Source organism: Sorex araneus, chromosome 9, assembly GCF_027595985.1.
Source record: "Sorex araneus isolate mSorAra2 chromosome 9, mSorAra2.pri, whole genome shotgun sequence".
Taxonomy (NCBI): Eukaryota; Metazoa; Chordata; class Mammalia; order Eulipotyphla; family Soricidae; genus Sorex; species Sorex araneus.
The window spans coordinates 27,753,362-27,767,263 of NC_073310.1; the positions used below are offsets into that span (position 1 = coordinate 27,753,362).

At 50.7% G+C, this 13,902-nt stretch overlaps 1 protein-coding gene across 6 annotated transcripts in view; it reads left to right on the top strand.

Annotated features, from left to right (window-relative positions):
* Positions 1-13,902, top strand: part of GNG4 (G protein subunit gamma 4) — a 59,585-nt gene that overhangs the window by 2,408 nt on the left and 43,275 nt on the right. The window contains exon 2 of one of the 6 annotated variants that reach the window (XM_055146750.1): positions 5,609-5,764. The exons of 4 other annotated variants lie outside the window; for them this stretch is intronic. The gene's annotated coding sequence lies outside the window, so the exon portion shown is untranslated. Of the gene's footprint in view, positions 1-5,605; positions 5,765-13,902 lie in introns of those variants that run through there. One more of the 6 variants, XM_055146754.1, reaches the window with a different exon arrangement.

Here is a 13,902-nt window from a genome sequence, read left to right on the forward strand (position 1 = left end):
GGTAAATTATTTGGTCAGTGTTCTTAAACCAGAAATTAAAATGTGAATTTTCTCAAAATACACCAAAAACACCAACAGAAATAAGCTATTGCGATTAGACATATATCTAATAAGTAAGCCACCTTGCAGACAGCCAACCTGGTTTTGGTGCCCCGCACCCCAAATGCTTTCAACTGTTGCCATCAAGGAATTTTAACTGAAAATCATAGAAACTAATGATTGTTAGAAAATATAAACAAGGAAATCAATTAAAACCTAAAATTAGCATACTACTACTGAAAGGTTTTAACTGACTTGTTAAAACCACATCAGAATAAATCATCAAAAGTGAAAACAAATGCAAATGGAATTTCCATTTATGGAAAGAAGCAGAGGCAAGAAGGACGGCTAAGTGAAAAAGAAAATACTGCAGAGAAAACAAGGAATGCTTTAAAAAGAGATCAATTCAATAAACTAGCTGGAGCGTTCCCAAGCATTTTGTTGTTGGATAACTTTTGTTAGGTCAAATGGTAGCTCGTATGAAATTACTGCCGAGTGGAACAGGCAAAATGGCAGGTCTTGCAAAATGGGGAGCTCAGTGCAGGTGTGTTGAGGATGGAATGCTGGCGGTGGAATGGCTGTGGGTATCCTAGGGAGAAGTTGGGGGGTGGCTGTGGAGAATTGCTCATTCTGTGATCCTGAGGTTCCTCAGTGTCTGCAGGCAAGTTGCCAATGACCCCAACCTTAGTAGGTCCAGAGAAGAAGAGAAGCCCAGGCCAGCCCAGGCTCAGGCTGGTTGTACCATGCCTGTGATCGCTTCCAATTCTTACTCCATATCTACGAGAATTCTGAGTAGAAAAAGAAAAAAAAATCTTGATCTCCCGCATTTGTGCTATCCAGGAATATTGTCAGGATTTTGGGGGGCGGGGGAGGGTGGTGACACGTTGGGGGTTATTTGTTATTGTTGTTTTTGGTTTTTGGGGGTCACACCTGGCATCATGGCTTATTCCTGGCTTTGTGCTCAGGGATCACTTCTGGCAGGAATGGGGTGGGGGGTGGTAAATGTGGTATGGGTGGTAAAGGGGGTGCTGGGGACCAAACCCAGGTTCACTGCTCCTGTCCTGATGGTGACTTTTTTAGCTGACCAAAGTAAAGCACATACAAACGATGCCAGTGAGGGATGGAGAGATAGTCCAGCTGGTGGGGTACTCGCCTTGCGTGCAGCCCACTGGGGTTTGATTCTTAGCATCCCATAGGATCCTCCTGAGCACCGTTGGGAGTAATTCCTGAGTGCAGAGCTAAGAGTAACCCCTGAATATCACCGAGTATGGCCCCCAAACAAACAAACAAACAAAAAAAACACCAAAAAATCCAAATTGCGACTGTGAGATGGGCAGCAGAGCTGAACGCCCAGGCACTGCCCACACTCCTTGCCCAGGGACTGGTCTCTCTTCAGTGCCTCACACCATCTAGCCCGGGGCCACGCTCGCTTCTCTCGTGTGATCCGTGCTGTGAGGCTGAGGAAGATGATTGAGATAGGAAGGAGCACTTTCCTCGGCCCTCCGGGGCTTGAGTGACCGCTGTGTCCACGAGGAGCAAATGCCCAGCCCCGAGCAGCAGCCCGGTCTCCTCCAGCTCCACCTCTCGGCTCCGTTGCTCATCTCTGCGCCTCTGGCACTCATGTCAGTTTCGCAGCTGCAGACTCTTTCCCCTTCCCTGGCCCCTCACTAAAGGCAGAGCAGCAGAGCCAGTCGCAGTAGGAAGAAGGGAAACATTGACTCATTTTCCAAAAATTGAATGTTTCATTTTTTTCCCTTTTTTACTGGGAGAGGTGGGTGGGCCACATCTGGAGATCATTCCTAGTGGTGCTTCAGGGGGCCCTGTGCAATGCTGGGGGTCAAACCCAGGTCCATCACATGCAAGGCAACTGCCTTACCCACTGTACTATCTCCCCGGCCCTGTTTTTATTCTATTTCTGTAGGGCCCAACCCGAGGGGAGATGGTGTTGCAGTGCTGGTGACTGCATGTATTCCCTTCCCCAAGCATGCGTACAGGGCTGGGGGGGTGGGGGGCGGGCAATTGAGACAGCCCCTCCCCCTTTTAAATTGTTTCCATATTTTAACTTTTACAAACTTTCACAATTACAGAAAAAGGAGTTAACATGAAAAATACACTCACTGCTCTACTGTATCACCACCCCCCATCAGCTGTGCTCACTTCCTGCCTTGTTTCACCACCTAAATGCAGACAGTGGGGAGATGGTGGGCAAGCATGAAGACCCCAGCAGTGGTGTGTAGGCCCTTTGCATTTCTTATCACCGGGCAGGTACTGCAGAGAAGGCAGGGAATCCACAGGGTGGCCTGGCTGGTTGGTCTTTCTGGCCATCTGCCTCAGGTATTGTTCATTACCGTGGTCTTGGGACTCCTAGTTCTAGGAGAGAACAAAAATACAGTCCTGGGGAAAGCACAGTAATATGGTCCTGGGGAACTCCAGGAATGTTAAAGATGGGGCCTTGGGGACGAGGTGTGGTAGGGCCATGGGGAGAAATGGAACTGCTGGTGAGGGGAAACTGGGATCCCTCTTGCTGGCGAGGGGAAACAGAGGCTTCCTCTTTCATCGGGAAAGGTGGGGCTTAAGAATGGAGGAAAGTTCCTCACACCGCCCACACTCCAAGAGAACCACACCACATTTGATGGGGTTTAAAGTAGGAGGCAACCAATCTTAGAGGGAAATATATATATATTTTTGCTTTTTGGGTCACACCCAGCGATGCTCAAGGGTTACTCCTGGCTTTGCACTCAGGAATTACTCCTGGCGGTGCTTGGGGGACCATATAGGGTGCCGGGGATTGAACCCGGGTCTGCCTCGTGCAAGGCGAATGCCCTACCCACTGTGCTATCGCTCCAGCCCCGGGAAATATTTTTTTATAGATATATATGAACTGGAGTGATAGCACAGCGGATAGGGCATTTGCCTTGCACATGGCCGACCCGGGTTTGATTCCTCTGTCCCTCTCGAAGAGCCCGGCAAGCTACCGAGATTATCCCGCCCACACGGCAGAGCCTGGCAAGCTACCCGTGGTATGTTTGATATGCCAAAAACAGTAACAACAAGTCTCGCAATGGAGACAACTGAACAACAGAGCTACAGTATATATGTATACATATATACATATGTATATATGTGTGTGTATATATATATGCACATAAGGCTCAACCTTTACCAACATGTTAGCGATCTCTTGTAGAAGGGTGTAATGGCTCCTGGATGAAATACAACAATCTTCACACTCTTTCCTCTAAGTAAACTTTTTTGTAGCATTTTCAGCAGTTTTTTAATAACAAACAATACAAAATAAATTATTTTGGTTCTACTTTGCGGCAGGGGTTGGGGTTCAGGATGAAGACAGCCGAAATATGGTGGTGGGAAGGTGCAATGATGGTGGGATTGGTTTTCAGATATTAAATGTAATCAGATATTGTGGACTACTTTATAAAATTTTAAATTTTTTTAAAAAAGAATAGAGAAAAGGTGGCCACAGCCCTAGTACAGTGGATAAGGTGCTTGCCCTGCATGCAGCTGACCCAGGTTTGATCCTTGGCATCCCTGAGCCCCACCAGGAATAATCCCTGAGCAAACCCTGAGCATCACTGGGTGTGACCCAAAAAACGAAACAAAAAGGGAGGCAAGAAAAGGGGATGCTTATGGTGAAGGGGGGATGCAGAGTGATCCAGGGAGGTGCCTGGAGACCTCCAGCCACTCAAGTTCTAGACACTATTGGGGTGCAAAGGCAGCCAGCGGCTGATGTTGCCTCATGCAAGGACTCTGTCTTCCCCGGGGTCAGGCTCTGGAGCCAGGGTCCGAGGCCTCAAGCAGTGCAGGCCGGACCCCTGCAGGTACCCACTATCATCTTCACATGCCCCATCCAGGACGTCTGTTTTGCAGCTCAGCACGGAGCGTGCAATTCCCTGTGCTCAGAGTCAGACCCCGAATGTGCCTTGGGAAGAGTGTTTTCCCTCTTGGCAGCCCAGGACTCTCCCAGACCGAGTCACTGGAGACCTCCTGACCCGTGACCCCTCTATCTCATGGACTCGTCTTCCTGTCTTGACACGGCTGAGGTCCCATGCGTGGCAAGATGCACTCCCCTCTCTGGGGCTGTTTTACTGGCCTGGCTCTTCCCTCTTGCCCTGTCCTGCCCTGTCCCGTGCAGCCCCCCAATAACAACTGCAGGGAGTTAGGGCTGGGGGAAAAGCTTCTCTTTTGCATTCAGGTGTTTGGTGATTAGGAACTATGAATTTTATAACGGATTAGAAGGGAAGCAAAAGAGCCAGATTACCAGGAGAAAGAGTTTCTTATGCAAGCACACATCCCCAAGGATATGGGTTGAGAGTCTTACCTACCACTCGTCACATAGGGAGATGAGTTGTGGGAAAGTGGTAAAACACAAAGGTGTTGCTTCTAGGGACAGTGAAGTGTAGGAAGGTGAATGCAAGGGAAAGCTGATGAAAGATACTGCATATTGTCAGTGGTTTGTACAGGCGCATTTCTGTGCTGAATTTCTCAGCCCAGTGGAAGTAGTTGTTTTCCTCCTCCTGGCATGGAGCGGGGAGGAGGCAGCCTTTCATGAGAAAATTTTGGTGGGGAGCCACACGCAGCAGTGTTCAGGGATTACTTCTGGCTCTGTGCTCAGGGGTCACTCACAGAGGGACTTGGAGGATTCTGTGCCGCGCTGGGGATCAAACCAGAGTCAGCCTTATGCAAAGCCAGTGCCCTACCTGCGGAACTAGAGCTCCGCCCCGTGCAGGGAATTTTATGGCCTGCATCTGGTTAGAAATAGGGGGGCCAGAGCATTCCTTTGGCGTCTTCTGTCTCTTCATTGCCTTGAGCTCAAAATAATCCGGATGCGAAGGTGGAGTATTTGGTGGGTAGTGGATTAGATTCTGCCTCAAAGTTCCCAGTGAAGCCTGGAGCCTGTGTGTGCTGAGCTGTGAATGATCCTTATTTTTATTTTATTTTTTTTGTTTCTGGTCATCAGTCTTGGGGCAGGTGTTTTGTTGTTGTTGTTGTTGTGACCCATCATCACATGTAACATGACTCAGACCCAGGAAGCTCCAGGAATCTATAGTAATGTTCTCCAAGCACAGGTCCTCAGGTGAGGCTGGTCCACAGGTGGAGAAAGGTTGAAGATGCTGGTCTATAGATGCTTCTTCACCCCTCAACGCCTGCAGTCCCACATGAATAGGAAGTGGTTCAGCCCGGGAACAGGGAGCAGATTACTTAAGTGAACAAGTATCTGTTCGGTGACAGTCATATGGGGGAGAGCAAATATTAGAGCCCGGTGCAGACACAGTCAGGCGTCTAGACTCTTTAAGTGTCGGGGTGGGTGGAGGGGGCGAGGATGGAACCTGAGTGGAGAATCTAGCACTGACGCACAAGGGCAGGCACCGGAACCAGTTGAGGACTAGGTACCTAAGTTGATCTTCATCAGCCTCAACAAACCTTCCATTCTCCGGCCGAATTGTTCCTAACAGGGCCACGTGAACTACAGGCCTCTGCTCACCTAAGAGCTTCGGGTACCCGGAACCCCGAGCCGACTGACTAAGCGCCTCTCCCCTCCTCCCCGCTACAGCTTGCTCTTCAGCATCGTGCCCCTTCACGGCGTTGATCTTGTCAAGTTGTTGACTTCCTTGGTGAACCTGTCCGCACAGGACTGTCTGCGTGGAGGCAGGGGTGCCCAGAGGCACCATCCTGCCACATCTCTGCCCTTTTCGAGCTGTCTCAGGAGGTGAGCGGGGGCATGGAAATGGGGCTTCGTGGTGCAGTGGCACTGGTGTCCTCCAGACCCGCCCGTGTGCCCTCATATTCACTCCCACTCGCTGCTCACTAAGGGGTCAGACCGCCCTGAGTGCCCCAGCGTCTCCCCCGGCCCTCTCCTCGGGATGGGGTGTGTGATTGTCAGTCGTGTCCAAGCCAAGTTGACCCTGCTCCTGGACTCAGTCATATTCTGATTAAATTCATTTTCGGCATTGGCGGTCGCACCCTTCCTGGGAAGGTCACCCTTTCTCTGCCTTTTCTGAGCAGTAGTACCACAAATCATGTTCCCCTTAACTGCTGGACATGGTGGCAGGACCCAGCCTGGGCTCAATCCCCACATCCCATATGGTCCCCCGAGCACCTCCAGGAATAGTTCCTGAGTGCAGAGCCAGGAGTAGCCCTGAGCGTTGTCGGGTGTAACCCAAAAAGAAAAAAAAAGAGAGTGAGTTTGGCGCGTGGAGAGACTGGGAGTGCCACTGAGGGGGTGCCACGCAAGGTGCAGAAGTCTGGCAGGACAAGGTGGGGAGCCCTGTATGCATTTGGTGGGAAGATCAATGAAGGGGGTGGGGGCTGGGCTGGTGAGAGAGAGAGAGAAAGAAGGCTGCAGGTAGGGCACTTGCCTGGCACACAGCTGACCAGTTTGATCCCTGTATGGTCCCCCAAGCCCCACCAGGAGTAATCCCTGAGTGCAGAGCTAAGAATAAGCCCTGAACATAACTGGGTGTGGCCCAAACGCCAAAACAAACATAAAAACAACAACAACAAAAAAAAAAAACTGCACAGTAAACCAAAAAAAAAAAAAACCCAGTGGGCAGGCTTTGGAGGCCGAGTCCGAATCCTCCTGTCAGCTGCACACTCTGGAATGCAGCTCTCCCAAGTGCTGAAGTCCCTTCAAAGGGACCCTGTTGAGTCCTGCAGGCGACAGCAAGCGGCACCCCCCCCCCCCGCGCTGCCCCAGATGACTCATTCTGGGTCTGAGGACTTGCAGCTCTGCCTCCTGTTTATGATTCCTTTGTCCCCTGAGCACTCGGGGGGTTGTTCTGATGCTGCGCACCGTCTCCTGCTGCGCCCGCGTGTGGTCACGGTTGAGCCTTGGTGTGTGGTCTCGACCCCAAGGCAGTTTTGCTTTCTGTGTTTTCCATCCCAAACCTCAGCTCACCCTCGACCCACGCCTAGCTCTGGAGGCCCGAGGCAGAAGACTTGCCTGACCCCTGCATCTTGGTGGGAGGTTGCAAGGGGGTGGGTAGAGGGGTCTTGTCCCGGTTTCCTTTTTCCTGCCTGTTTCCAGAAACGCTTTTGTCAGGGCTCTCTCTCTCTCTCTCTCTCTCTCTTGCTCTCTCTGTCACACACTGTTTTCTTTCTTTTCCTCCACTCCTTTCTCTCTCTGCTCTCTCAGTTTCCCTCACTTCCCGTCTGTATTTGAAGGACACTGAGCAAAAAGCCAGCACCGGAGGCCAAATCAGTGTCCTCACAGAACATGCATTTCAGGAGCAGGTTCAGACCAAGAGGCCAGAAACTCACAAGTAATTTCAGTAAGCAAATGAATCAACAGGCACCTTAAAATCATCTCAGAGCTGGGGTGAAGGATCAGCCGGGGCATAGAAATGGTGTGTCTGTGGGGGCTGGGGGTACTGGGAAGAGGTATCAGCCACGGGCTGGACTCGGTGTTGCTCCCAGAGGCACTTCCCATACTGAACCGAGAGGAAGGTAGCTGAAAACAAAACTCTTGAGCGAACACAGAAGGTGGCGTGGAGGGAGGGCCTCTCAGTCATTCTGGACAGCACAGGGTTTGCGTTCTCCCCAGCTGCTCCTGCCACACCCCGACGTGCAGGGGAGCTGCATTTGACAGGAGTGCTCAGCAGTTGGGACTCAGACTGCTGTCCCTCCTGCGCCTGGCGGGACACAGGTCAAATGCAGAGAAGGGGCAAATGAGCGGAGGCAGAGAGCCAGAGTGGTGAGGTACTTGGGTTCCCAGCAAGTTGGCTGAGTGATAACAGCGAGCGGCACTGCTCCTCCTGTTTGGGAACACACGGCTTGGTGGCACAGTCCGGCAGAAAGATGCCCTTGGCTTCTTTAGGGGTCCCATGGTGGTTTCCAGAAACACCCGCCGTGTTTTGCCTCTTCCCTGGCCACTCTGCTAAGGAGGGTCTGGGCGAGAGCCTGGGAATTGAGCTTTTCCAAACCACTGACACGGTGATGTCCGTGGGTTCCTTCTTCCTTGGATCTGGTAACTCCCCAGCTCTGCTCCTGTGCGGAGGGCACGCCAGACTGAGTAGCCGCCTGTGAGACAGGTCTGCTCTCTAGTCCCCATAACCAGGCTTGCCTGGCGTCGGGTATGCATTGTGCTGTTTGCTGGTGCCAACGAGATTTCTGGATAGCCGAGTGAGGGCTGGCTTGGAGCCCACTCACGCCTCTGTCAAGTCTCAGGCAGGCCCGTGGAGGGGGGGATGTCTGCCAGTGGGGTGTCGGTCTGCCAGTGGGGTGCGGGTCTGCTGGTGGGGAACCGGCCATCTGTGGGATGTGTGTGTGCAGGTGGGGGCAGGCTTCTGTTGTGGGACATAGTTCTTCTGTGGGGTGCTGGACTGCCGTGGGGTGTGGTGGGTACTCTGCTTCCCAGATGCCTCAGACAGAAAGGGTGCAGGCTTGTGGGTGCCACCTGCTCTCCTTCTCCCTGGGACTGGCACGTCCTGGTCCCAGGCCTCACGCTCGACCCCTGGTGGGGCCCCTCCCTTTCCTAGAGTCCGCTGTCAATCCAAAGCTCTGGTCTCCAGAAGTTGCGCCTGATGAGGCTTTTAGAACCTATTTTGGAAATAAAAGAGCAAAATTTCCAAATTTGGTCCTGTCTTTCTGTTCCGGCTTCAGTAAGCCCAGCTCCCCTGCAGGCAAGCCGGATGCCTCTGGCTGGCTGGGGCAGTGTTAGGGCCCAACCAGACCAGAGAGAAAGCGCTGACCCCCATGCCCGGGTCCTTCTGTCTGCTCAGAGTCGTGCCCTACCCACTGTTGGTGAGGCATGCTTGTTCGCAAAGAGGAAGACCCTAGGGGCCTCCAGGGTGGGGTGAAGTGAGGTCCATAAAGAGCCCGTGGCGGGGGGGGGGGGGGGTTCTGTGTCTGCCAGTGGGGTATGGTGGGCACTCTGCTTCCCAGATGCCTCAGACAGAGAGGGTGTAGGCTTATTGGTGCCACCTATTCCCTGCTGTCCCCTGTGTGCTCCCCAGCAGGGCGGTGATAGCAGATTCCACACTGCTAGCTGCCTGGCCGTTGGGGCGGTGATGTGACCACCCCTTTTCCAACCTTCAGCTTCCTCAAGGTGGTGCCAGAGTTACCGCAAGGGTCCCTGACTCCAGAGCTGCACCAGGGCGGTGCACAGACTGAACCAGAGCATTGGGGCCTGGCGTGCTGCTAAGCTGTGAGCGTGCAGAGTCTTTGGGGTTAGTAAGACAAAAATGAACCAAAGTCTTTAGATGATGTCGAATCAATAGATATTTAAAGTACTGCCATAGGAATGGCTGCTTTTAGTTATTTATTTTGATCTCAAGAATATCTCGCCCGCACAGCAGAGCCTGGCAAGCTACCCGTGGCGTGTTTGGTATGCCAAAACCAGTAATAAGAAGTCTCATGATGGAGACGTCATTGTTGCCCGCTCGAGCAAATCGATGAGCAACGGGATGACAGTGACAGTGATACAGTGATTTTGACCTCAGACGCAGTTTTTATGCTTTAAAACCATTGGGTTCACTCCTACACTGCTGGTGGGAATGTCGACTGGTTCAGCCTTCTGGAAAACAATATGGTCGATTCTCAAAAAATTAGAAATTGAGCTTCCATTTGACCCAGCAATACCACTCCTGGGAATATACCCTGGAGAAGCAAAAAAATATAGTCAAAATGACATCTGCACCTGTATGTTTATTGCAGCACAGTTTACAATAGCCAGAATCTGGAAAAAAACCGAATGCCCGAGAACAGATGACTGGCTAAAAAAACTTTGGTACATCTACACAATGGAATACTATGCAGAGGTTGGAAAGCATGAAGTCATGAAATTTGCATGTAAGTGGATCAACATGGAATGTATCATGTTGAGTGAAATGAGTCAGAAAGAAAGAGACAGATACAGAAAGATTGCACTCATATGTGGAATATAAAGTAGCAGAGAGGTACGAGCTAGCAAAGATGCAACCTCTGGCAGAAAGTCCTCTGGACTTAGTCACTAAAATACTCAGATACAGAAATCTAGAAACTCACAGCCGCTACTATGGCCACACGACCTCATATCTCCTCATTCGCAGCAGTGGGAAACAAATTATCAAATGCTTCCTTTCCAGCAGGTCGGACTCTGGGGGGGGAAACTCCAAACAATAATAGTGAGGGTTTTTTTGTTTGTATGTAATCAAGGTAAAGAGAAAGTAAAGTGTAATTTACCAACTACACAGGTGGGGTGGGGGACCGAGGGGCAGGGTGGGGTGGGGTGGGAGGTTTACTGTGGTTCTTGGTGGTGGAATACATGCACTGGTGGAGGGATGGGTGTTTGAGCATTATGTAACTGAGACTTAAGCCTTAAAGCTTTGTAACGTTCAACATGGTGATTCAATAAAAAAATAAATTTTTAAAAAAGCAATAAATAAATAAAACCATTGGGTTCAGTAGAGGGGAGTCCGGCAAGCTACCCGTGGCGTATTGGATATGCCACACACAGTAACAATAAGTCTCACATTGAGAGACGTTACTGTGCCCACTCGAACAAATCGATGAGCAATGGGATGACAGTGACAGTCAGAACCATTGGGATCACGAGATGCTATCCGTTCCCAGGATCGGCTTCACTGACAGGGTGACGTAGCTTCCCAAAGAGCCCACACATCTGTCTGCTTTCTCGCATCACCTTCCACTGTGGCCGCTGCTCTCAGAGCAACAAGAGCCTCAGAAGCCTTGACCCCACCCAGCCTGCCTCCAGCTCCCTCCCCCAGCACAGTTCAAGGGACGGGGCTTCCCTGTGCCAGAGCAAGAGACCCTTGTGAGAACTGGCTCTTGCCCCTCAGGCGCCACGGTCCTGTGAGGACTGGTTGGTGGCCACAAAGAACTTCTGCCTCAGTGCTGCGTGGATTTGAATCTCTACAACCTCCATGGAACCCTTTCCTCGAACCAACCCTTGGCTTATTTGCTTCTCAGATTTTGTTACTGGTCTTTGCTTCCCACTTTGCTTCCAGACACCATGTTCGTGAGCTGGGCCATGGGTAGGTTGTTCCTGCTTTTTCTCGCCTTCTCTTGTTGGACTTTTCCCAGCTCTGGTGCCTCTTCACAACAACGAGTTGACTTCTGGTTAAAAGGCAAACTGCGGGCAGGAGAGATGACTCAGTGGGCTGGGGTCTATGCTTTGCATGCAGGAGACCCGGATAGAACCCCTGACACCTGATGGACTCCTCAGAACCATCGGGAGTAACCCCTGAGGGGTGGGAGCTATAGCACAGTGGGTAGGGTGTTTGCCTTGCACGTGGTCGACCGAGGTTCGATTCCCAGCATCCTATTTGGTCGCCTGCATACTGCCAGGAGTAATTCCTGAGTGCAGAGGCAGGAGTAATCCCTATGCATCGCTGGGTGTGACCCTAAAAGGAAAAAAAAAGGAGGAACCCCTGAGAAAAAAGTCAGGAGGATTCCCTAATAACACCAGGTATGGCCCTACAACAAAATTTTAAAACATAAAGGAGAAAAAGAGCCAGCCTCCCTCGCCTGCTGCCTTGCTCAGGGAGTTCCTGCTACAATCAGCAATATACTGGGGAGTTTTTATCAACTCACTCAGCGGTGCATAGGTCACGTCATCTAGCTCCATAATGGGTGGTAACATGTCTAGAGGGACAGGAAGACTCAGCAGTAGCCTGGGGTGCAATTAGGGGGTACTTTGTTTAAAGAAGATAGACTTTCAGGGGGGCACTGAGTGGTGAGGGGATTTTTTTCTTTTTTGGTCACCCCCGGTGATGCACAGGGGTTACTCCTGGCTCTGCACTCAGGAACCACTCCTGGCAGTGCTCGGGGACCATGTGGGATGCTGGGAATCGAACCCGGGTCGTCTGCATGTAAGGCAAACGCCCTACCCGCTGCGCCATCGCTCCAGCCCCTGAGTGGTGAATTTTTGCGTGTTCATTTGTTTTTGTTTTCCTGAAAGGGGGCTTTAGGTCAAATAAGTTTGGGAATCTTTGATCTAAATATTCTGTGGTCTGCAGCATTTTGAGTTCTGGGAAGACGCGGGCTGTATACCTCTGCCTCCAGCCCTGCCACTCAGCACCGCCTCTCAGCTACTGTTCACTGCAGCAGCTCCTTTGAACAGGCTGTTTATACATGAAAGAAAACCTCAAGTCAGACTGTGTTTTTTTTCCCCCCTGGAAAGCCTCCAGATTATTTTCTGGCTTATTTAATGCATCTTTTTTTCCCCCAGTGCTGCTAAAATATTCTCCTCCAGGCACAGCTCACTTGAGCAACACAAATCAGTTTTTCTGCAGAGTCGTAATAACTCCCTTGGAGAATCCCCCTTATGTCTGTGGCAAATGATCAATTGTTAATGGGAGACAGCAGCTTTTCCTCTTTTCAAGATAACTGCCTTTGAGTAGTCATTTGATTTTTAAAAAATCAAAACTGAAAGCTCCGATTGTATTTTGGGGGTGGGGGGTGGGGAATCAGACCCAGGCCACGGCTGGATCCCCAGTACCACATATGGCTCCCCTCCCAGCACTGCAGGAGCACCGAGCACCCACAGGTGTGACTTCAAAACAACGTGAAACAAAATGATCAACCCATCATGCTGTTACCTAACCTCAAAAAGTCAAGTGGCAATGTCTGATATTCTATGAATTTACTAGTCTGTTCCCCCTTAAGGTGTTTCGCTTGAATTCAGATCTTTTTTCAGGGGGTAAGAAGATGACAGATGACCCCCTGACTTTAGATGCCAAAGGGAAGACTGAACTGCTGAGGGACAGACTTTTGTTCAAGTCACAGAAGTGATGGAAATGGACATAGCATTAGAGAGAAAGCTTCGTTTCCCCCCCCCACACACTTTGTCATTCACCCTTCTTATCTGAGAAATACTTTTTCCTGGTAGTTTTTTTCTGACTTTATTTTAACTTCATGGTTTATAGAATTGTTCATTTACAGTTGTTTTGGGCATTCAGTATTCCAACCTCGATCACACCACCATTTTGGCTTTCTTCCACAATTTTCCCCAGTCCCCCCCTCAATCTCTCACCCCGCCAACCCTGTCCCCTTAGCAGGCACAAAATTATTTATTTTACATTGCTTGTTACAACAAAGGGGTAGGTGGAATTATGGAAAAAAAATAGCTCAGTAAAAGAAAATTTGTGAAACTTGTTCTCACAATGGTGTTGTTAGGGTCATTGAGGACTTACTGAGCTGTTTTGCACTAGCTGAGCCTTCTGTGCTATTGTTTTTGCTTACTGAGCTTAGTGGGCTTCTGTGCTACCTTCCCACCTGATTTGCTCCGCTCCTGACTGGGCTGTCCTGTGGAATTTGGAGGTGCTGCATGACTACGTATGTGGCAGCGTGCTCCAGGAGCTTCAGGAACTATAGAACTGGGGTGATTCTTGGTTCTCCTCCCTTACCAGGGGGCCCCAGGGTTTTCAGCCCGGAGACCTGTGTTCCTGTGACTTTCATCCACTTGGCATCTCTTTCTAGATTAGTCCTGAGGCTGTGAAGCTGGGCTGTTTACATAGTGGAGGCTGTTTTCCTGGTACTTTTTAAGTTTCTACTCAAGAACTGACCTCTAGAGCACTGTAACTATTGCTCGTCCCTGTATGTAGACCACTCTCCCTCCCACATGGTGGTCTTTTCGTTTGGGTCACCTGACTCCGAAGGGAAAAGGAGAAGTGGAGCCGAACCTGTCCCACCTGTAACTCCCCACAGAGCCCGCCCCTCACTTCCAGGGGCACTACCCCACTCTCCCCCTCACACTGCACCACCTTGGCCCAAATGGTCAGCTCTTTGGTGAAGTGACCTTTTCTGCACATTTTCTTGGTTTTTGTTTTGTGCTTGGGGGCCAGACACAGAGGTTGTCAGGGGGTAGCTCTGGGCTCTTCACTCAGGAATCACTCCTGAGGGTCTCAG